At 38.7% G+C, this 22,762-nt stretch overlaps 1 protein-coding gene and 1 long non-coding RNA gene across 3 annotated transcripts in view; one reads left to right on the top strand and one right to left on the bottom strand.

The window, feature by feature from the left end:
- LOC146949632 (uncharacterized) overlaps window positions 1–22,762 on the bottom strand; it is a 53,665-nt gene that overhangs the window by 30,332 nt on the left and 571 nt on the right. The window contains exon 2 of one of the 2 annotated variants that reach the window (XR_015027349.1): window positions 21,849–22,538. The exons of the other annotated variant lie outside the window; for it this stretch is intronic. The gene's annotated coding sequence lies outside the window, so the exon portion shown is untranslated. Of the gene's footprint in view, window positions 1–21,848; window positions 22,539–22,762 lie in introns of those variants that run through there. 2 annotated transcript variants of the gene reach the window in all.
- On the top strand, window positions 20,470–21,688 carry LOC146949633 (uncharacterized). Its single transcript, XR_015027350.1, has 2 exons — window positions 20,470–20,578; window positions 21,455–21,688. It is a non-coding gene; the product is annotated as an uncharacterized LOC146949633 (long non-coding RNA).

The raw sequence follows: 22,762 nt of genomic DNA, 5'->3' as shown, positions 1-22,762 counted from the left end.
TGATGACCCAGATTTTGAACAGCATCCATGGTGGGCCTAACAGCGGCAATAGAGTGAGGAGCCAGATGATGTGGTTGAAGTAGTACTTTTATATCTGGGTCCTCAAAGGACCATGATTCATCTTTGATTAACTTCTGCACTTCATCCCTCAAAGCATAGCACTGTTCCGTGTCATGACCCGGCGCCCCCTGATGGAAAATACATGTGTGGTCAACGCGATACCATGATGGTAAGGGGTTTGGCACACGAGGCGGTAGCCTGGTTTGAACAAGTCTCTTCTTAAGCAAGATAGGAAGCAAAGTCGCATACTTGATAGGAATTGGGTTGAATTGCGATACTCCCTGAGCCTGATTCTGAGAAGTAACCGACTGAGGGGCCGGACTCGGAGGAGTGCGCTGATGCAGAGCCTGTTGTCGAGGTTGTTGTATGCACATTGGTTGATAGGGTGGCTGAAGCCTTTGTTTGACAAACGGTGATTGCTTTGTAGCCATCAATGAAGATACTAGGCTAGTTAATTTCTCCACCTCGACCCGAAGTGTTGTTACCTTTCCACGAAGTTCATGGACTTCTTGCTCCAGCTGATCAAGTTGATGTGTTTGCACGAGTGTTTGCATATGCGAGCCGAATTTGGATGAAGACATCGGACCACTTTTGACCTTTTGGACAAGAAAATTTGGTGAGACTCGAGTTTTGAATTTATGAAATGCAAGATGATGCATGATATGTTTATGCAAAAACAGATATGTTATTTTTTTTGTTTTGTTTATCGAAGGACTTATAACAGCAATTTCCGTAAACATCATGATTCAAAAATTTCATTGAAATAAACACAAGGTAATTTCCTTTTAACAAAACCGAGCCGAGGATAGACTCCAAAGTACATGATGGAAAGCTTGAAAGAAAAGAGAACAAATGGGAAATTCTTGAACCCCTGAAGCATATTACTCCTCAAAGTCTGGGTGTGCCCCTGCGAAGAGATCCATGCGTCTCTTTTTTCTCCCAGGACAAATCTTGTCCAGCAAATCCTGGTCTTCTTGGATAAAGGCTTTCAATCTAGCATTTTCATCTTTTTCCTTGCGATTAGCCCGAATCTGCTGATCTAATAGATTCTTCACAGTATCTAATTCTCGATCCCTCTCGCGGTATTTCCCTTCCCACATGGACTTCTCACGTCTTTCGATGTCCAACTGCTTCTGATACCCATCCAAGGACTCGAGAGGTAAAGGTAAAGGTATAGCTGAAATGGTTGAGGTCACCAATCTCTGTCGAGGGTAAGGCATCTTCAATTTATTAGCTCGATCGATGACCCATTGGACATAAATTTCATGAGCGATAACCGACCTCTTTCCTAACTGATTTCTATCCTTCCTGACAATGGAATACCAAGCTTTCTCGAACTGCGCTCCTTGATTCCCATCATCCTTTTTATAGAGGAAGAAATCCCTGTCTAGGATGAGGTACACGGGATTCATCTTCATATAATACCCAAACTGTCGTCTAGCAAGAACCGGGCTGTAACTAATTCCTCCACGCGTATCGAGAAGAGGTACGTTGTTGAAGTCCCCACAACTATTAATGACAAACTCTGGGTCACAAACTGGGTTAAACCAATCTATGTCCTTCGGGGTCCAAGTCATGAGCTTTTGAGACCAAGGGAGACGTTCTGGTCTAAGCTTGGGACGGGGTAAGTGTGAAGTAATCCAGCGGTGGAGTAAAGGTGTACAACAAACGATGGTCCCTTTTTCTTTATGAGTGCGTTCATGAATAGAAACATAGGTGTCAGCTAGCAAAACAGGAACTGGGTTTTGGGTTAAGAAGATCCGAATGGCATTCGTGTCAACAAAATTGTCAACATTTGGGAAGAGGACCATACCATAGATAAGCAGGGCGAGGATAGATTCAAAGGCAACGGTCTGGGATTTCTCAAAACAAGTGGTGGCTTTTTGGTGAAGAAAGTTGTATGGTAGGCATTGGAGACCATTTTTAGGGGTGAATTCGTTTTTTATATCGGCTACCTCAAGGTGAAGGGCCTTTGCGATGGTAGGGATCTTAGGAGTGGGTCCAGAGGCATGAAAGGGTACTTCGTTGAGCACGGGTAAACCAACCCAATGAGAGTATTCCTCTAAAGTAGGGACAAGCTGAAAGTCTGGGAATGTGAAGCAATGGTAGATCGGATCGTAGAATTGGACCAAAGTATTGAGAAGTACCACATCCACTTTTGTCCTGAGAATATCGAGTAAATTACCAAACTGTTTCTGAAAACGATCCGGATCCTTCAACATCTTTGTCAGACTCTTTAAACTCTCTACATCCGGACTTTTGAATTTATACCCATGAGTTCTTCTTCCAACACCCTCCATATCCTATGATGTTTACAAAGAAAATCCTATATAAGTCCTTTGATATTTTAATGGATGGAAAAAAAAATTTTATGGATGAATGCATGTATGCATGATTTATGCTACACAAACGGTGAAAACATGGTGAAGTATAAGTCCATAATTTTGGAGTCAAGGGTAACAACGCCATTTGGTAAGGACTATGGTTTAATTTGCACTTGTAACAAGGGTTCTACCAAGTTCCCAAAGTCCAACCCCCTCCGAATTTTATTGGATACCGAGAAAACACCCGGTCCAACAACGTTCGTAGGAAAGTCTCGTTCGAGTGTAGTATCGCGTGTCGACTAATTCCGAGAAAACACCCGGTTAGCCACCGCACTACGTCCTAAAAAGCCAAGATGGGTTAAGGGTTACTAAAGGTCCTTAGCGTGCAAACGGAAACTTAAGAGCAATAAAGTCTAAACGTGAAAACACACGCCGACAAATATCACTTCAAGCTCCTCCGCTAAGTGTGATCATCTCACATGTGCCAAGACACGAGTATACTCTCGGTATGCCACTATGAGTTCACCACGCCTATCTTATATTTCCCTCAAGTCCGGGTGTAGGACTTATCTCACCACTCACGTTTACAAAGGAGAAAGAAGAAAGAGAACAAATATACACGTAATTTCCATCTTTTATTTAAAAAACATTTTTTTTTAGCAAATTTATAACACAAATTTTAAATAATGCCAAGTTAGGTTCAACCCTCTCAAATGTCCCCAGTGAAGTCGCCATTTCTGTCGCGTCATTTTTCGGACGGTCAAAGACCCGCTTTTGATTTCACGACTGAACATTTAATTCTTTTCAAAAGAAAGTGGAAAAAGGTTCAAATACCACGTTTTTAGGGATTAAGGGTTCGGGGGTTGGTTATATTTAGGGAAGGTGTTAAGCACCCTAAATATTCGTAGTACTCTACGAGAACCTCTTGATTTTATTTAACTTTTGTGCTATAAACTTGCTTGCTTAAAAAATGGAATTAGCAATGATAAAAGAAAATTAGAGACCTAAATTATCTATGTTTTTATTGATTTGGAAGGACACATGTCCTTTGCCTACGTACCCGTGAGGGATCAAAACCTCGTAGTTCGGGGTAGAAATTGACGTTTGATTTGTTTTTGTGCTTTTTATTGGTTTTGAAAAAGGTTTGAAATAAAAAGCCAAATGGCAAATGAGAATTGGTTTGTGTTTTTTATATTGAAAGATAATAGACTCAAAGTAGGATTAAAGTTGATTTGAAATTTGATTAAAGAAAATGAAATAAAAAGACGATCGCTTGATTTAAGATCAAGGTTTGTTTATGAAAATATTTTTTGTGATTTTTGATTATTTGCATGTTTTTTGTTATTTTGGAATGATGAATGAAAATTATATAAGCAGAATGAGAGAAAAAAAAATAATGTTAAGCTGAAAATATAAGGTTATTTTAACACGGACCAGAATACTCTGGAGAATGGTTATATAAGCAAAAAAGTTAAATAAATAAAAATGTATGAGAAGAAAATAACAGTTGATTTAGGACCAGAGCGCTCTGGATTAATTTAATTAAACAAGGACCAGATCGTTCTGGAGAATAATTAAATTAGACAGAAATATAATATTAACAGTTACTTAGGACCAGAACACTCTGGATTGAGGTGTGCATTTAATGAAAAAATTTAAATATGCATATAATAGTAGTAGACAATAGAATGTAATGCAAAAATAAAATAAAAATGCATGAGGAAATAAAAGATGCGAGAGAGAATTAAAATGCATGAAAAAAGAAATAAAAAAATAGATGCTGGGGGTTGCAGGCAGTATTGTGGGGGGTGCAGGAAATAAAAAGAGCAGGATTGGGCTTAGAGGAAGCTGGGACCGGTTCGGTTCAATCCCTGGGTCGGGTCCAGAAGAAACCGAACCGGTTAGGGAATATATATAGGGTTGTAAACCCATTTTCTTCATTTTTCCCTTTCTTTTCTCTTTCTTCACTCTTCTTCTCTCCCGTATCCTCTCTTCTCTCTCATAATTCTTCTTCTTGTTTTTTTTTTCTCTTTCTTTTCATTTTTTTTTCGGCTCCCCTCCCTCCTACTTTTCTTCTTTCTCTTTTTTTTTGATTTTTTTTTTTATCAAAACAGAAATTATAAAGAAACTAAATCTAAACACTACCTTTTGAAATGGATTTGTCGATATGCGGTACTAGTGATTTGGTTTGTTTTGCTGTGATAGTGGTGACGGCTATGTTGGTTGTGTTGTGATTGCAGGTGTTGATGAACTGGTTATTGAATTTTGATGTTAAAAAAAATGTTTACAGTGATGGATTTTTGGGGGTTATGTTGCTGGTTTCATCTGGAATTTGTGAATGGATTTGTTAGAAAATGAATTGTAATTGGTTGTGTTGTGTGTTTTGGCTTTGTTACGATGGACTTGTGTGGTTTGATGATTACTGGTGTGTGTTGCTTGTGACGGTTCGGATTTATAATAGTTATGAATTTGGTTGTGGGAGGTTGTTGTTACGGCTGTGATTTGTGTTGGCTGGAATTTTTTTTTGCAGGTTGAAATTGTGCTTCTGTGTGTTTTAGCTTGCTGGACATTTTTTTCTCTCTTATTCCTTGTTGTGTGTTGCTGGTTATATAGAGAAGAATTGAAACATGTGGTTTGTTAAAGCAACAACAATACTGCCTTGGCTTGGGTTTAGAGGGGACAAGGCACTGTTTGTGAAAGAGCTGTGAATAGCTGGCCGATATTTTTGACAAAGTTTTGGACTTTTGATATAATAATAATAATAATAATAATAATAATAATAATAATAATAATAATAATAATAATAATAATAATAAAAATAACACTAATAAAAATAATAATAAAAATTAAAAGTAATAAAAATTGAGAGAAGAGGGCCCGACTCGGAACCAAAAATGAGGTATTTTAAAATACCTCTCTGCCGAATTTTTCACTGAAAAGTAAAAGACTGATCGGGTTCAAAAGACACGTGTCTGTAATATCTTGGGTCAAAAATTGGGGTATAACATTCATCAACACTTTCCTGTGAGCTTTTGAGCTCAAGAGTAGAGACAAGATGGATATCTTTGATGGAGTTTGCAGCAGCTGGTCAACAATCTTATAGTCACTCTTTTTAACAAGCCTCAGAATTTCATCCAGATTTGACTCTTCAATAGACTGGCCTGATGGGCTGGGGTTCTTGTCAACAGGAGGAGCAATTGGTGGAGTCACTGTGGCAATAGGTGTAACCACTTTCTTTTGGAACAAGGGTGAACGGACTTTCCCGCTTCTCAAAGCTGTAATTTCACTAGCAACGTTATCAACTGTAGCTGGGGATACCAGAGGCACTTCTACTCCGTTCTCAATCATGGTTGCATTGTATTTGTAAGGAATTGCTTTGGTAGAGGCATAAGATACAGGACCAGGTAACCTGATCACCAAAGGTTCAACATTTCTTGTCTGAGATACCGTTTCAACAGGAGAATCATGAAACACTGGCACAATCACACATACATCACTGACAATCAAGTGTTTGTCATCCATCAGACTCTGTATATCATCTTGCACCACACAACAACCCATATGGGATTTTGCAGACATTCTGAACAAGAAGCATGATTGTGATTGAACAAGGAAGCCTGGCAGAGTTTGACATGTAGTGGCACCAAAGGAGTAACAACATTGCGGACATCCAACATGGGATCCTCTTGAGGAACGGGGATTCTTTCGAAAGCCTCGATCATGTTAACAGCAGCATGGTTTGGAAGTGAATTGTCAAGAACATGAGGAACACTATTTTCGAAAGTCAACCGTCCTTTTTCTATCAGATCTTTCACAATATACTTCAGAGCATAGCAACCTTCAACATCGTGGCCTTGAGCACCCTGATGGAATTCACATGTAAGATCCTGTCGGAACCTGGGAGGTAAAGGATTAGGCGGAGGCTTGCCTGGTCTAGTGACACAGTGGCCCTTAGCAAGTAGAGTTGGGAGCAGCTCAGCATACCGCATTGGTATTGGTGGAAAATAAGTCTTGGGCCGAGGACCCTGTTGTTTCTGCTGTTGTTGTTGTTGAGTAGGAGGTTGGTGTTGTACTTGTTGAGCAATGGCATTAACGGGCACTGGCGGTTGACCCGGTGGTAGAGGATATTGCTGGTAGAATGGCGGGAAGAAAGGATGTTGAGAGTACTGCATGTACTGGTAGGGCAGAGGTAATTGTGTAGCAGTTGTAGATGGGTTACCAGACACCATCCCTACTTCGGATTCTTTCCTTTTATGGTGGCCATTACCATACTTTTTTGGTGCACTGGCTGAAGATTCACCCTTCTCAAGAACAATGATACTCTCTCTGACAGCCTCCTCTAGACGAGTTCCCATGGTAACCATGTCGGAGAAGTTGTTTGGAGCAGAGAATATCATTCTTTCCTTATATTCCTTCTTAGAGTCTTTAGGAATGTCTGTGTTAATTCTTCCTCATCGAGTCGAGGAGAAACACGGGCAGCTGCCCCTCTCCATCTCTGAGCATATTCACGGAAGGTTTCATCTGATTTTTGAGACAAGGACTTAAGAGAGTCCCTATTTGGCTTTAAGCGGGTATTGAACTCATAGTGACTTTCAAAAGCAGCAGCAAGATCCTCGAAAGTATGGATATTGTCTTTGCTCAAACCAGTGTACCAATCTGCCGCATCCTCTGCTAGGCTGTCTTGGAAGCAGTGTATCATCAGTGCATCATTATCTGCATAATTGGCCATCTTTCGGACGTACCGAATGACATGGCTATGTGGACAGGAAGATCCATTGTATTTGTCAAAATCTGGCACCTTAAACTTCTTAGGGATCTCAAATCGGGATACTAGGCATAGATCACGAGCCTTAGCAGAGACGTTGTTTCCACGGCTAGCTTTGACCTCACGGAGTTCTCCAGCCAACTCTCTTAACTGTCGTTTCATAGCTTCCATTACAGGGTCTTGTCCACGTGGAGTATCGACATCAATCACCCGTTGCATAGTGTGGACAATAGGGTCGGTAACAACGGTGGTTACTTGGGGCATAGCAGCGGATACGGGAATCTGTCCTTGACCAGCAAAACCAGAGATACCAGCAGCAGTATTAGGAGAATAGTAAGCCGAGAATCCATAAGGACGCCCATTGGGCATAACAAAACGAGCATCGGTAGCCACAGTAGACAGTGGGATAGATGGAATTGCTTCAGTAGAAGCTGGAACAGATGTGGCTGGTTGTTCTTGTGCAGCCATCAGAGCAGACATAGTGTCATGAGCCTTAGCCAAGTCTTCTTTCATAGCAGCCAATTCGGCACGGAGCTGAGCATTTTCTTCTTCAAAGTTAGCCATAATCCTTCTCTTGTGAAATCTTGTTTGATGAACTCTATCTGGTTGGTAAACCTTGCGAACACGAGCCACTTTTCAGACTGCGGCGGACAAAACCAGGAGGCAATGAGCACGAGAGAAGCTTTTTGTGACCAATGAATGCATATGATGCATGAAATGTTTAAATGCATATGCAAAAAAGACTTTTTTTTGTGTTATCGAAGGGTTTTAGACAAATTAGAAGTTTATAAACATTACTAAACAACAATTAACATAAACGGGAAACAAACAACCAACATATAGTTTTACAAGACGATTCCCTTTGAAATGTTGAGCCAAGGGATAGACTTTGAAATGTAAAACAACGTAAACAAATGGAAATAACAACAGGAAATGGAGATCCTCAAGCATGGGAAGTGGAAGCATCATCCTCAGACTCAGACTCATAGCTGCAGTATCGTGCATAGAAGTCACTGGCACCCCTAGCCCTCTTAGAGTCTCTCATAAGCAACCTATCTTTCTCTTCAATCTCTCTCATAGCCTTAGCTAGCTCTTTCTTCAGTGTCAAGACCTCATGAGTCTTCTGCTCATCCTTTCCATCCAAAGTCATGATCAAGTTCTCAGCCTCATAATATCTAGTCTTCCACTGATGTTTCTCCTGACTCTCCATAGCTAGATGCTCCTGATACATCTCCTGGGTAGGTGGGAGTAGAGGCAAAGGCATGGTAGGAATAGATGCGGACACGTATCTCATAGAGGGGTAAGGCATACCAATCTCCTCAGCTTGGTTTATCACCCACTGTGTATAGGCCTCATGGGCAACACCGGACCTTACACCCATATGCTTCACCTCTTTCTTTCGGAGCTTGGTCCAAGCTTCCATGAAATCTTCTCTTATTCCTGTGGGAGCATTGGAATAGTGGAAGAAGTAGGGAGATGTAGCAAGATTGATGGGCTTTTCTTTCATCGGGAAACCAAATTGTCGCAAGGCGAGCTCCGGGTTATAGTTGATTCCACCCTGGGTACCAAGAAGAGGTACATTAAGAAACTTCCCACCACCAAAGATGATATCCTTAACTCTAGAAGCTGGAGTGAGCCAAACCACTTCATTAGGAGTGAGAGCCATAATCCTCTGTGAAATAGACCAATTCTCCGGATTGTCGTGGAAAGACAAATCTTGAGTGCCAAATCTCTCAAACTAGCCAAATCCACTTCCTTGAACTTGTAGGACTTAGTCTTCCCCATTCCTACAATGTTTACAAATTCAACTTGTCTAAGCCCTTTGATAACAATGCATGGAAAAAGTTTATGCATGTATGCATGTATGCACGAATGCATGATTATGCTCAAGTTCGGAGAAAACATGGTGGGTTGAAGTTCAAAGTCGAGGAGTCATGGGTGGACACGGTGTCCGGTGAATCTAAGGCTTTAGGATAATAGTAACCGGGTTCTAAAAAGGTTCCCAAGTTGCAACCTCTCCGACGTATATCACGGTGTCACGAGACAACACTCGCTCCATGATTATCCGTAGGAAGGTCTAACTTGAGTGTAGTATCGCGTGACGACTAAAACTCGAGACAACACTCGGTTTAGCCTCCGCACTACGTCCTAGAAAATGGCCATGGATGGGTTTGGTTATCTACGGTTCATAGCGTCATAGAACAATTAGGAGCAAAGTGTCTAAACGCGACAACACGCGCCGACAACATCACCCCCAAAATGCCTTAGCTATGTGGGATTGATCGCATAATCCAAAACACGAGGCAACCCCCGGAATGAATTGTCGATTATATCCCTCCTAAATCCTAAGTTCACTCAGCCCGGGTGCAGGACTTTTGATATTCTCACCCCACACGTTTGCAAGAATTTAAACATTTATTCACATAGGAAAACAAGTAAAAGAAACAAGTAAAAACAAAGCGCAAGCGTGGAAATAAAGACTAGGCGTAACTCTCGAATCTCCCCAGTGAAGTTGCCAGCTGTTTTATCTTAGTTTTCGGGTGTCAAACATTGATTACGTTTGAACCTTTTAACCGGTGATATCTCATTTTTTCTTGGGAAGGGAAAAAATAAGCAAAACCCTTGAGAATCGAGGTCCGGGAGTTGTTTTCGCTACGGAAAGGTGTTAGGCACCCATAACGACTATAGTAACCTATAGGAACCGTCTTTAATTTCTACGCGCGCGCTTTATTTTTAAATGCTATTTAAAAAATGATATTTACACCTAAGAGTTTACTAAGTGAAGAATTGGAGGGAGAAGAATGTGTTTGAATTTTTATTTTATTTGAATTGAAGGAATTTTGATTCCTTGCCTACGTACCCGTTTAAGGGATCAAATCCACCGTAGTTCTCTTCCAAAAATGTTTTTGTTTTTTGTTGGTTGATTTTAAGTTTGAAAATGGAATTTGAAAGAATGGAGATTGAGAGGCTTCATGAGCATAAGATTGTGAAATTGTGAGCTTGAATTAGTTATTTTGCAAAAGAAAGTCAAAGTATGATTAATTTTCATTGAAATTTTGATTAAGAAAATAAAGGAGAAAATCAATGGGGTTTGGACCCCAAGGTTTATTAAGAAAAAATATTTGAGTGATGTTGTTCAAGTTTTTGGAAAATGATTTTTCTAAGTGTGAAGCCTAAGCATTCATCTAAACATACAATCCTAAACATACATCTAAACATGCATATCCTAGCCATACATCTAAGGTGATGTGTGTGCTTGTGTCGGTGTACATTATTAGAGTCCATTGTCCTTATTACATCATACCCTAGATACATTCTATGGTCTTATAAGAATTTAAAAATTGCATGAAAGTAAAGTACAAGAATTCTAAGTTTTTTACATTCTAACTCTTGGTAAAATTTAAAGTGCAAGAAATAAAGTGAAGGAGGAAATGAAGTATGGAATGCTCATGATGTATGAAACAATGAACAAATGGTTAGTAATAATAGGCATAGGATAGTAGAAAAATTGGCAAGGAAATAAAGCATGAAACATGGTAAAAATGCAAGAAAAAGTAGCAAAAATGCACCTAATAGAACACCAAAATTCCAAGGCGAATGCAAGACCTATAACTCTCACATTTTGATCTTTTTCAAGTATTTTTAGGTTCAGCCCCAATGTGAGTGTTACAAGGAAATTATGAGCCAAGGAATCGTAGTATACTACTAAGCCAATTTGGCACTAATTCACATGTTAAAAATAACAAGTAACTTCCTAACTAAACAACCAATTATCACATATCTAAACAGCACCAAAACACCAAATCAATCACCAAACAATACTCCAAAATTATTCAACAAGCCACAATTATTATGAACCAAACAATTGGAATTAAAACGCGCAAAAACTCCACAAAATTGGACAAAACAACACAAAATTCAAACAATTTCTCCATGTATTTTCTCTAACAATTTTCAGCATACAAAATTAACAAGAAACAATCCTAAATCGTTCAACAAAAATTGCAACAAGAATTCACCAAATTTTACAAGCTTTTCATCAAGATTTTTCAACAAAAAGTACAAGAAAAAGCATTAAACCAAGGGAAAATAATTTTCTAGTATTTCTTGATCAATCTTGACATGCAATATATCAAAATTGATCAAAATATACTAGAAAAATTATAGGAATTTTCTTGGAATTTTTCAAAGAGATTTTAGGCATGTGAAGGTGTGCTTAGCAAGAAATAATGTAGTAAACAGCAAGAAAATAAGGAGAAAGTAGTAACAAAAGTCCAGGCCCAAGGTAAATGGATCCTGGATCATCCAAACGCGTTAGGAGCGTTGGATTGATCCAGCTAGATCTAACGGTTGAGGAACAAGAAAAAGAAAACCAAGTGAACCGGTCCGGTTCAAGCGAACCGAACCAGTTTGTTTACACCTATAAAAGACAATTTCGGTTTATTTCCTTCATAATTCCTTCTTCTTCCTCTCTCTACAAATTTTTAGTGAGAGAAGGTCTACAAATGCAGCCTTCTTCTCCGATCAACCTCCACCGGTCCGGCGCGGTGGCCGACCACCGCGACGTGGCGGCACCACCGCGTCGGAATTTTTTTTTTGCCCGATCCAATTTTTTTTTAGCTTTTTAACAATCCTTTTTCGTTCTAATCACGAATCCGGGCTTAGTTTTTCAAGAAAATCAACGGTGAAGCGTAGATCTAAGTTTGAAGTTTGAGAAATTTTGAAAGAAAAAGTGACAAAAAAGATGGTAAAAAGCTTCTAAATCCTTACCTTAAGTCGAATCCGGTTCGCAAGTGTTCTTCCCTCTCCGGTTAAGCTCCGACCGCGAGTTTTTTTTCCCCTTGTGGTTGCCGCGCGCCTCCTCTTCTTCTTGTGGTGGCCGAAATCGGCCTTGCACTTGTGGAGGGAGATGAGTCCGAAAATGATTTTTCCGGCGGTGAATAGTGATGAACAGTGACGTGAATAGTGATGAACAGTACCGAAAATTGCTATATATGGGTCTTAGGATGATTCTTTTGTGATGATATTGTTGATTTGATGATTTTTGTGGTTGTTGTGGTTAGTTAGGGTGGCCGGAAAAGTTTGTTGTGGTGGTTAGAGTGGTGGTTTGGTGATGAATGTTCAAGAATGTTCTTGAATATTCATGAGATTTTTGTGATTTTGATTTGTTTTGATGGAGAGAGAAAAGATGAAAGTGTTTGTGATGATGTGTAAAAAAAATGAGTAGTGTTTTGACTTTGACTGATGACTGGGCTTTTATAGATGATGTGTATGATGACTGGACCAATGGAATAATGACACGTGGCACTGGACTTGTAACAAACTCTTGTGGACCAATCTGCAATTAATTGAAATAAACGGACTAAAATGCAAAAATGACAAAAAAGGACTAAAAATGTAATTAAAATAAAATTGGTAAAAAATGTAATTTGAAAACAACGTAAAGTGAAACGATTAAAAAAAATGACAAAACGGACTAAAACGAACCAATTACTTAAATGAGGTACTTTAAAGTAACCTCTCTCTGCCGAAATTTCATGTGAAATGACCAAAATGCCCTTAGGGACTAAAACGACTCAAAATGACTCAGACGCAATTTTAAAATGGATTTTTAACAGGGAACTAAAGCAAGAGCTTATTCAAGCAAAATTAAAAGACTCAGAGACAATTTTTAGAATTTGAACAGGGTTTTAACACATGAAAAGACTAAAACGCCCCTAGGGGCTAAACTGACTCAAAATGACTTCAAATGCAATTTTTGAAATGGATTTTGACATAGAACTGAAATAAGGACTTATTCAAACTATTTGAAGGGCTCAAACAAATTTTTAAAGGACTGAAAGAAATTTTGACATAAGAAATGACTAAAATACCCTTCTATGTGAATTTTGCAAATAATATTGAAATAAAATGCAAAGAAAGATGTAATTGATCAGAGACATATCAAATGACTTGAAATACAAGAAAAGAAAAATTGAGTTAGTATTTTTAGGTCCAAAATTAGGGTATAACAAGGTGCTAAAACCAATAAGGGCGCACAATGTCATTACAAGATTTTGAAGAAGATATTAATTACAAAGCCTCATCAGGCCTGGGCTTCATCAACATGCCCGTCATCTTCAGGATCAGGAGGAGGAACGATCACCCCGTCTTTTACCTCACTAAGAGGATGGATTCCTTCGACATTCAGCTCAAAGCCAGGGTTCGTCACCTTCAACTGGGCCACCGCCCAATCAAAGCCGAGCTGAGGGGCCTCCACCAAGCTTCCTTCCAGCTCACCAATCCTGTCCACAAGGCCGGCGCGCCGCAGGACAGCAAGGTCTTCTGCCTCATCCTCCCCAGGGAGGTCCGCCTTCTCCAGAGTCTCCTCCAAGGAAGCCTTCTCCTCAGCCAGCTTCTGAGAGGACGCGGTCGCCTGCTCCAGAGCAATCTGAGCCCCGGACAATTGCTCCTTCAAGGAAGCAAGCTCACGGTCACGCTCCTCAGCGACGGACCTTTTGCTTCTTTGATCTTTCTCAAGAGCAGCGACCTTGGCGGTCAAAACGTCCCTCTCCCGCACCAGAGCGTCTACCCGAACCTCACTGTCCAGAGAAGCGTTGTTCATAGCAGCAGCGACTTCCAAAGCCTTCATAGTGGCAATAACCCTATCAGTTATTGCCTTACTTCGGCCAGCTGGACCCAGATCCTGGATAATCCTCAGCTCAGAATCATCCAAGAAAAGGGTCGACTGGGGACCGCACAGCTTCGGCTCGGACCACACCTTCGGCAACTGGAGGAAGTCTCCCTTCTCAGAACGGACGGGAACGGCCTCGATTGGCGTGATTGGATCCTCAGAGGATACCCTCACCCTTTGCCTCTTGGCAGGATCCTGCACCAGCTCCTCGGATGGCTCCTCCTTATCCAAATCCACCACAGGACCAGGGGTTGAGCTAGGACCAGACCTAGAGATCAGATGCTCCAGAGACTGGACATTTTTACGCTTTTTCTTGGCCGAGAGCTTATTGTTGGCCGCATTCACGAGAGCTCCCAAGTCTTTCTTCATTTTCTCTGCAAACACAAGACAAAAGAAACTTGTCAGTTAGGAGAAACAAAACGAAAGGACAGCAAGAAGACAAAACAAGAAAATAAGCTACCAAGACATGCATCATAATTATCAGAAGTCAACAACTCATAAGTGTTGATGAAGCGGGGTTCTGTTACTGGGGTCCCGTCCGCGTTCATCAAAGGGTTCCCCCGTCGGTCAATCTTTACCCTTTCGGGAAGGGACTCAATGAAAGCCCAGAGTTGATGACGAAGGCTTTTCTCTTCATCACTCAAAGTGGCAACGGTCCGACCGAAGTCCCTCAGTTCATAAGCAAAATGGTCCTGAGACCAGCATAGGGGGAAGTAAGGACGACGCTCCTGCCCGCTTTCCTTAACAGCCTCCAAGAGATTTTCCAGGGCGGCCGCACTCTTAGGCCGAACCAAAAAGAAACGCTCTTTGAAACCCCGGATCTTCCGGGCAAAGGCCTCAAACATCTTTTGGGTCTGGCGAAAAGAAACCCAGTCCGTACCCCGCTGTACGGTGAAGGAGGAGAAAAAGACATTCTTGGAGGCATGGATGCGAAGATGGTTGCACAACAATTCAAAAGCCCCCATAAAGGCATAAGAATTTGGATGGATTTGAGTAGGTGACAACTTGGTCCAGCGAAGCACCTCCCGCTGGAAGTTAGAGAAAGGGAGCCGAAAACCCATGTCTTTGAAAATCACTTCATACATGGGAAATACGTAATTTTCATACCCCGAACACACCCGGTTGGACGTGCTTGGCAGAATCAGCTCCTAATCTCCACCTTCACCGATAAGGTCAAAAGGTGCTTCGTTCACACCATCAGTGGCAAACACCGATTCAGTTTCTAAGGGTTCCTCTCCGGGCCTCATAACTACGGATGCAGCAACTCCCTCGTCAGCCATGACAGATCTGGAAAAAGCAAAGGAAAAAGTGAATCTAACAGTCAGATCCACCCTTCCTTCACCTATCAGGTCGGCCATGGCAAGGAAGGGATCAAATCGCTACCACAAAGAAGCTAAGAGGTCTAGAAAATCAACTCACGCATCGAGGGGATCTACCCTCAGCGAACAGACCCAAAGCTTATGGAAGAAGCACAAGCATGTCGCCAGTGTTTCTCTAAACACTAAAAAGAAAACAGACAGCATACCTACAAAACTTCTTGATGCACGGTGGAAAAGGCCTGAACCTACGGCGGAAACCACCGAGTCAAATTACTTCTGCCCTAGAAGCATGCATTCCTACGGTTTCTAGGAGCAAAACAGAAACTAAAATACAAAAGTAAAAGAAACGAGTCTCAGAACTCTACCTGTGAGGAAGAAGAGATTGAAGTTGCGGTTGGGATGCGAAAACTCGGAAGAACTTTGCCTCTGGAAACTTTGGGAAATCTCTAAGTCTCTGAGAAATTCGAAAATACAATGGCTCTCCAAAACAACAGTGGAGCTATTTATACTCGTTGCACGAACCACCCAAAAGTCACAAAGTCTATCCGGTGCATCCCCTCACTCGCTGCTCCTCCTCTAAAACGCTGCTTCGACGGCCCAGATTCAATCATACCCCTTAATCCAAGGGCTATGATCCTTCACTACGTTTCTCCAAACGTCAGGATCCAATCAACGGTGATGATGACACCTCGGAAATACAACCCGAGAACACGCTGGAAACTATAGGCACTCAAGTGCTACTAACAGCCTACACACGTGTCACTCAGAAACCAAAGGTCATGTCCCCTCAACTTCTTCCTCGAGATGTTGGCATTAATTACGGAATGACATCCGACCAAACTTCCATACGAGGGAATCTTTCCATCCGATCTCATCGCCGGACATACGTATGCCGGACCCCGCCACATTGACAGGCGAGCTTACATCGTTAGAGGGAGAACAAACGCTTCGAGACAAGCGAGCCTATCTGGCCCAAAGTCTCAGCATTCTCAGTCTGCCTCGCAAACGATTTTCCATGTCAATGCAGGCATAAGTCCGCTAAAACGAGATCCATCTCTCCCTCTAGCACGAGGATACGAACCAACTGAATTTTCCTTGAGTTCGGCTCCTGACGAGCAAAACGCCCGCACTTAAGTCATCACTATTTATCATGAGCAACGACTTAGGGGCTACTGTTCTGGACCGGCCAAAGAGATTCTTGGCCCATTTACTTAGGCCCAATATCATTCAAAGCCCAAACTCCACGTTTGGCATTATTGCTCACAACATACCCCCTCGCCTGAAGGGGGTGCACAAAGCAAAGAGACCGGTTCAAACAAACCCCAACGTCTCTCTTGCACGTTGTGCACGTTCTGGCAATAAAATCTCTGGCGGTTACACTTCCCACGATTTCGTAACCGCCAGAGCCAGGTGTGCCTCCTCAATGGCTCTGCAGCCCTCCACCTCTATAAATAGGGGACTCACCGCAGTCCCCAAGGTAGAACTCTATCTCCCTCTAAAACCCTCACTCTCTGATCTCTACTGACTTGAGCGTCGGAGTGCCTGCAGGTACACATCCCCCATCCGCTCCAAGAAGCATTCAGACGCATTCCACCACCGTCACAACCACCGCATTCAAAGCACCGGCAGTCTCCTTCTGATCAGGTACGATCATAGTATCTTATTAGGTTTGTGTGACTAAACTTTGTTTGTTAATGTCACTTGAAAATTGCTGTTCACACATATGCAAAGGCTGAAACACATATAAATGACTGAAATACCCCCGCGGCAGTTAACTGCCGAGGAAAGGAACCAGTGACAACAATTAAAAAAGTATGAAACAACTCCTCGGTACTTAAGTGCCGATGGAGTTTTTCTTTTTTAATTGTTGTTGACACATCAGTTAATTGCCGAAGAAACTTCGGCAGATAACTGCCGCCGGTTCCTTTCTTCGGCAGTTAACTGCTGCGGGGGTATTTCAGTCATTTATATGTATGTTTTAGCCTTTGCATATATGTGAACAACAATTTCCATGTCACTTTGGGCTAAGAGCAGTCACTTATTTATTTTTATTTTTTTACGTATTATAAGCATACTTCCCTATAAAAATACAAACATAAATTATAAGCATACTTTTAGATAATGTTCTTCTTAACAATTCTTTTGGAGAAATTAAAGGGTTAAATATATTTTTGGTCTCTATAAATATACCAACTTTTCGTTTCAATCTTCCTAATTTTTTTTAATGATTTTTATCTTTTTTATAATCTTATATAAAGTTCTACAAATTTGACAAAGAGATAACCAACCTTAGTTTTTCTTTACCAAATCACCTCCCTTGGCTTTGCCATCAAGACTCAAATCCTCAAACAGATCCACAAAAGAACCAAGATCAAGCAAACCCAGAAAAAGCTAACCCTAAACCCATAACCAAAACCAACAAAAATCGGCCAGTTGAACCATGGATTTTCATAAAAGACACCACTAATAACTTAGATTCAACAAAAATAACCACCTCAGACTGACCCAAAACAAGCCAAAACCTTTGCGATATCCCATCATCGCAACTACCTCAACCCATTTTCGAAGGTGACAAGCTAGCAATAACCATTCCAGAGGAGGATTACCTTGCTGGAGTTGAAGTATGCAACCAAAATGTACATGCAAGGATAATCTGGTCAAACGGTGTAACTCTCGTCATAGTGTTTACCATGCGAAACAAACTATCAACTATGTGGAAAAATCTAGGTAAGTGGGGTGTAATTTATTGGGAAAAGCTTATTATGAATTTTCATTTTCTTTCTTAGAAGACGTTAAAAGGGTGAGATCCAAAATTTTCATGGAATTTAAATCCTGGTATCATGAAATTATTTGCTTGGTCTAAGGATTTTAACCCTAATTTGCAAAACAGTACCACAACTCAAGTTTGCGTTAAAATCTATAGGCTTTCCCAAGAATATTGGTGTTCTAAGATTTTATTTGACATTGCTAGTAGCGTAGGGACCCCAATATGCATTGGCTATGCTTCAATAAATCCTATGGTGGATAGGACCTTTGGTCAATTTGTGAGAGTTTTGGTTGATATGGATGTAACTAAGATTCCGAGATATTAGGTTCTTGTGGAAAGGAAGTTTTGTTTTTGCTTTTGTGGAGCAATATAACGAGAATTTGCATGACTTTTGCCCTCATTGTAAAAAGATAGGTCATTATATGGATATATGAAAGGATGTTAGCAAGGAAAATATGCAGGAAAGGTTGGTCCAACAAGAAATTTCAACAAAGAACCAAAAATGGAACATGTGCAGAAAAGAGATGGAAAGAAGGAACAAGGGAAGAATGTAGGAGACCCTATAATTACTGAAGAAGCAAGAAATGTTGATAAGGATGAGCCTTTGATCAACAAATCCAGGGGGAAAATATATCAAATGATGGAGATCAAGAGATTGATACTGGTAATAAACAAGTTACTCCTGATAGAGTTCAGAAAGACATGGAGTTTTTGAATTAGTCTTGGGCAAACACAGTGAAAGATGATGAAGCTAGAGCAAGGCTTTTGGGTATTAGAGAAGAAACCGAGCTGTGAAACTTAACAATTCTCTACAGATGGTTTTCAATTAGTCCCTAAACAAATTCAAAATAAAACATATAGGAAATTGCTGGATTTGAACATGGAAACATAACAAACCAGATCTAGAAATGTTAGATCACCAAAAACCTTTCAAATGAAGTGTTTATCTTGAAATGCAAGGGGTTTGGCCAACTCCTCTTCAATGTTAGCTCTAAAAATACTTGTGTTACTGCATGGGCTTGATATATTACTTATATCTTAACCATGGATGAACTTTGATAACTTCCCTAGGAGATGGTTAAGAAATTTAGATTTGAAATTGTTTGCAATGAACTCTAGGAACAAATTTATTCCCTAACCTCTGGTGTATATGTAAAACTAGTATCGATCTTGTTATTATTTATTTTGAAGATCAGCAAGTAACATTCAACTTACCAAAGAATTTCAACAACATGCAAATAATCTTTGTCAATTTACAACCTGCAGTAGTTTTTTTTTTTTTTTTTCTTTCTTTCTATGCATCTTCAATTCTCCTTTTCATCTTTTTTTGCACTTCGTTCCTATACTAATTTGTGCTCCCATCGTTTTTATCGCCAAAGCTTTCTTACCATAGTTTTTGGATTGTACAGTGGTTGAATTCATTTTCACCAAAGATTTCTTGAGCCGTTTTGCTTGAATTTTAGGGATTGCAAATTGTAATTTTTTAAGGGAAATATTTTTATTTAAATACCATAAAGGAAAAGACGATGAAAAGTATGTGACATCTTCACATTTCTCATCTCAAGTAATGCACTTTTATTTGTTTAATTTGTTTAATTTATAAAAACTGAAATGCCTAAGAGGGAATGTTCTATAATTTTTTATACAATCTTATTCAAATCTCGATTCACAATAATTGAAAATAGTGTACCCTTATAGTATAGGTGATTTATTTGATGGAAATATGAATAACATTAAGCACCAAATAATAATATGAATAAATAATATCTAAAATCTCACTTTATTTGCCCTACCTTTTTTCTATTAAAAAAAATTTGTCTGGCGCAAATGTTTATATGTACATGTCGCATCTTTATGTTTATTTGTTAATCCTAATTATGTTTCAAACACTTCAAAATACATGGTACACCCTAAAGTTTAGGTTCAATTGATATGCATGATTATATCTGAGCTAAACTCATGCAATTTGTTACAATAATATTGATAAAAAGAAAGAGTTCTGCTATATGCAGCAACAAATCCTTCCCGAACTTATCAGTTATCACACTAAATAATGACAAATGAATGATTATTCGGTTATTATCTATTATTATAGGAATGTAAAAGAAAATTATTCTAATCGTATTTATTTAATGTGTCAAAAAAAAAATCGTATTTATTTAATAATACATGATTTAAGGTGATTTTTTTCATTTTTTTTTCTAAAAGTTTTATAATTTAAAAAAAAAACAGGTTACCAATAATGGTATGTAACAGAATGTGAGTTAATTATAATTAATGATACCATTATTGGTAACCTAGTATTTTTTTATTGTATAAGAAAGTCTAACCATACGAAGATTAATTAATTTCATGAGAAAAAAACTAGTCAAACAAATTTACGGGCAAACAAAATTGATACAGTGATTCAGGTAATCTAATTTTAATTTATTGCAGTCAAACAAATTTTCTCTTTTTGAGGGAATTAAATTTATTGCAGTCAAACAAAATTATTATAGTCATACTTAGAAAACTTAATAAATAGCTTCTTGTAGGCATTGTTTGTTCATTCAGGTAAGAAATTTGAACATAACATTTGATCAAAAAGAATTGAACATAACATGGCAATTGGTATCAACCGCGTGCAATTTTTCAGTGCAATTCTTTGCATTGCTTTTGTGTTGTGTACAGGTAACATTTTTATTCTATGCCTATTTTTCCATGTATTTTTATAGATAATTTATAATGTAATTATTTGTACAAAAGGGGATTGAAATGAAAATTACGTTCAAATATTGAGAATATATGTTTCATAAAAAAAAAAATGCACAATGCGTTTGACATGTATAAATTTTGAAGTAATATTAGACAATCAGTACATAAAAGAAGCAATATTGGATAATGTTTTAAAGAAAATTTCTATCACAACGGGAATCTTAGAGACATAATCTTAGAGACACAACGGGAGGTTTTTGTATTCTGGCACTTTGTACCTGTAAATATTTACTGGTAATTCACTCTTTGTACGTCTTGTACAGGGTGTATTGCCGGTGCTATTAATATATCTCATTTTAGTTTGTGCAAAAAAACGGGAATCTTAGAGACATAATCTCTTTTCAAAAATATTTATCTGAATAATTTTGTTTTATATTTTAAAATTAAGATTACCTGCAAAACGCCACTAATGAAATTTCTATCACAACGGGAATCTTAGAGACATAATCTCTTTTCAAAAATATTTATCTGAATAATTTTGTTTTATATTTTAAAATTAAGATTACCTGCAAAACGCCACTAATGTTTTGTTTTGGTTAAATGTGAATAGATAATAACATCTTAAAATATATTGTTGAAACTTTGTTAAAGTTTTAGCAATTATGTGTTTATGTTTTTTTTTTTTTTTCTTTTTTTAGATTCCAACTTTTGGGCTTTTGTTCTAACATTGAAGAAAAAAATGTTGCATTTTATTTTACCGACAATTAAAAAAAATAGTCATTTTATTTCATACCTTTATGAATTCAAAATTTGATGTGCACGGAATTTTTAACAACATTCTATTGATTGTAGGAAGAGCAATCAATCAGTTACCTCCATTTGAGTCTTGCGACGTAGCACCATCATGTTTCATAGACAAGTGTATTGATAAATGCTTAAAAATGGGATTTGGTGGTGGCGGGTGTTTTGGCAATCTTCCAAGGCGTATATGTTGTTGCAATTGATAATTTTTCCATTTCAAATAATATTTACTCACTCTCCTTACGACTTTTGAAAAATAAAAACATTGATTATTATTTTAATCAATTTTGGTAATCAGTAATCACTTCCATATTATGATAAGTTTATTTTCTTATTTTATAAGTTGTATTCTCAATTCGTGATTAATAGGTTTTCTTTGTGTTTGTATTTGTGGAAATATATGAGATACAATGTTTGGATTTGTGGAATCTATATGACATATATATTGTGAGAATAAGTCTCATTCTAAACTTTTATTTATCGCTCTGAAAAATCAAAAATATATCCTGAATCGTATCTTTAAAATAAGAAAAAGAGCCTAAAATAAGGACAGACTTTGTGATTGCTGCTTCATCACATACCCTCTTCACTGTATGAGAACCATCATAATAAGTAGTAACATACTTCTTCTCCACCTGTGCAGCCTCCAATAACATAGGCATTGCTGGTGTAACCTTGAGAGCAACGACATCGACAACCTGTGATTTTGTTACTTAAAGATGTAACATTAGACTCGTAACAATTTGGAGGAAGTTGAAATGTCGAATTGTTCAACATATTCCATACGATCTTCAACTCATCAATGCGTAGCTACACTTAACACTATTGTTTTTCCTTATACCTTGTAATCTTGCATTAAACTCTGAAAGATGCAAAAGCACTGAAGTCTCACAACAATATCTTCCCTCACAACCGTCCCTAGGCAAATCGAAATTGTTGTAGTTGTCCTCACAAACTGATGTACAACCACCAATTGTTGTCCCATTTGACTTAAGAGAAGCAAAATTGTTACATCCAACAGCTAGTGAGATGTTTATTATTCTTGTTGTTCTTACTTCTTCTTTTTTGACATTTGGAACGGTGAAGAAGACGTATTGTTGATTATAGAAGATGAAACTTAGCATATGCTGAAGACCTTCAAAAGTTAGTATTATAATTACGCTTTGCACAATAATTGAAGTGTATTAACTAAATGTGATATATAAATATGTTTATTGTAAAGGTTCACATTTGATTGCCGATGGACACAATTATAAAGGTGGAACATCAATTCTATTGGCGTAAAGAATGCAAATTAAGTTTTTTGATCAAGTCTTTCCTGTATTTATTCCTAATGTAATAATGCCTCGTTTTATTTTT

This window comes from Medicago sativa, chromosome 2 (genome assembly GCF_051527215.1).
Source record: "Medicago sativa cultivar Bolivia chromosome 2, Bolivia_mono, whole genome shotgun sequence".
NCBI lineage: Eukaryota > Viridiplantae > Streptophyta > Magnoliopsida > Fabales > Fabaceae > Medicago > Medicago sativa.
This window is presented reverse-complemented; position numbering and strand designations above follow the sequence as displayed.